Here is a 2,500-nt window from a genome sequence, read left to right as displayed (position 1 = left end):
ACACATACACGCATGCACGCACGCACGCACGCACGCACACACACCACACACACACACACACACTCACACTCTCCCTTGCTCACCATCTGTCATAAATGTATTCACACACTCATATTCCCTCTTTTTCTCCATCTCTTACAGAGAACACACACATTCTGTGTCTCAGAACACTCTGTCTTAGAGGATCCCTCTTTAAAAAACACACACACACACAAACACACACACGCACGCACACAAACACACACATACATACACGTGTCTGTGTGTGTGTGTGTGTCTATGTGTGTGTGTGTCTTCAGTTTAACTGCTCATATATGCAACTGTAATATGCACGTCTTTCTGGTCTATTTTCCATTCTAGATGGCTTATAATCTAAGCATCCTACCTAAACAAGCCAGCACCATGAGAATCCAACCAAAGGTGAGCTCAAAAGACCAGCCAATCAGAGCAGAGCATTAAAGTGAGTACCCAATCAGATGTGAGTTATAACAGGGTCTACATAATCTAAATTATGTTTTCTAAACAAAGTTCAGGAGGAGCTTAGGGATGATTGACAGCAATTAACCCACCTGCCTACCGCTGCCAGGGTATTTAAGCCGGCCTCCTTTCCTTACGTCACACGCTCCGGCATTTGTGAAATTATCCCTCCTCCTCCCCCTACTCCTCCATTTCACTGATAGCCCAGTTACTCATCCTCCTTACACAGGGGGTGCAAGCGGCCATTGCTCTATCGTGATCTCTGCTTCAGGCATTCCAAGACCACAGCCTGCTACCTTGCCAAACACACGCTTAACTTACACTCAAGCATAGCAATCATACCGACGGCGAACTAGTGAAAGCTATTTAGGAAAGCAGATCAGCTTTTAGAGTGCTGTTAATAGGCCACGTTTCACCTCATCCAAAATGCAGGGACATTGTATCGCTAGCCTGGCTAATGACAAACCTCATCTTGTTGAGAACTGGTAACACGTTCTGGTAACTACACGTTAATTTTCTCATATTTGAAACGTGGTTTACGAATGCCTAGAGCCGTTTATTGGGCGCTACGAATGTCATCTGTACGTAGCTCATAACCGCTTTGGTGTGTCGTCATGGTTTTGCGGACAGCAAGACACCCCTCCATTCTGTGATTGGTTCCTTCGTTAAGGTAAAAACGAAGTCCATGGAATCCAGGCTGCCTAGCAGCGTGAATATAATTGCGTGCGTAAGGCAGCATGGGAAAACCCAGGCTATTGTATGGCCTGTCAAAGGCTACAACCGGCTGTCAGAAATTACACGGAATGTCAACGCAGAAGGGCGGATCTGTTTGCACCTCATAATTCAGGAATAAATCAGACACCACCCACACTCTCTCTCTCACTCTCTCTCTCTCTCACACACACACTCTCTCTCTCACTCTCTCTCTCTCTCTCTCTCACACACACACACACTCTCTCTCACTCTCTCTCTCTCACACACACACACACTCTCTCTCACTCTCTCTCTCACACACACACACACTCTCTCTCGCTCTCTGTCTTTTACTAACTCTCTCTCTTTATCACTCTGTTTTTCGCTAACACACACACACTTGCACACACACATACACACACACACACCATATATGTACACTCACACACACAAACACAAACAAAACACACACACACACACAGACGCACACACACACACATGCACACACACACACACAAATACCATTCTTTGTGTTCCATTGTGGCAACTAATCTATTTTAATGAGAACAGAACAACACAGACATGAATCAGGAGGGATATGAGTGCTGTCCCACACACACGCACACATACACAAACACGCACGCACGCACACACACACACATGCATCCACACACACACACAAGCACACACACACACACACAAACACGAACGTGCGTTATGTGTGTGTGTGTGTGTGTGTAGGTAAGTGCGTGTGTGTGTGTGTGTGTGTGTGTGTGTGTGTGTGTGTGTTGCGTGTGTGTGTGTGTGTAGGTAAGTGTGTATGTGTGTGTGTGTGTGTGTGTGTGTGTGTGTGTGTGGGTGTGTGTGTATGTGTATGTGTAGGTAAGTGTGTATGTGTGTGTGTAATACTTCCTCAGCAGCTGATGTGTCTGTGACCCTTGTCCCTTCCTATGTGACCACCAGAGGTGGTTGCCGCAGAGACTAGACAACCACATGAAGCTCCCATAGCGGATAACGTGTGTGTGTGTGTTTCTATGTGCTTCATAATCATTGATCTGTTATATCACTGGCACAGACTGTAATGACAACAAATGTCTGAATAATTATTATATAACATGTTTATAACACGCTTATATCAGCTTAAAGATGGATGGGCCCAGTAAAGTGACATAGTATGTAATGAAATAGGCTAACGCTAATTATTATAAATGTTATGGTTGTTAGCTCTTGCTATGTTGCTAACTGTGCCATTACATATGTTATGTAATAGGCTAACGCTAATTATTATAAATGTTATGGTTGTTAGCTCTTGCTATGTTGTTAACTGTGC

General features: G+C 44.6%; 1 protein-coding gene and 1 long non-coding RNA gene across 3 annotated transcripts in view; both read right to left on the bottom strand.

Moving 5' to 3' along the window:
- Nucleotides 1-2,500, bottom strand: part of cped1 (cadherin-like and PC-esterase domain containing 1) — a 121,218-nt gene that overhangs the window by 41,096 nt on the left and 77,622 nt on the right. The window lies entirely within an intron of this gene.
- The window catches only part of LOC121697009, a 13,525-nt gene continuing 11,997 nt past the window's right edge, over nt 973-2,500 (bottom strand). The window contains exon 3 of the long non-coding RNA XR_006026375.1: nt 973-1,056. This is a non-coding gene — a long non-coding RNA (uncharacterized LOC121697009). The remainder of the gene's footprint in view (nt 1,057-2,500) is intronic.

Source organism: Alosa sapidissima, chromosome 22, assembly GCF_018492685.1.
Source record: "Alosa sapidissima isolate fAloSap1 chromosome 22, fAloSap1.pri, whole genome shotgun sequence".
In the NCBI taxonomy this organism is placed as follows: domain Eukaryota; kingdom Metazoa; phylum Chordata; class Actinopteri; order Clupeiformes; family Clupeidae; genus Alosa; species Alosa sapidissima.
Note: the sequence above shows the minus strand (reverse complement) of the source record. Positions and strands in the feature narration are given on the sequence as shown.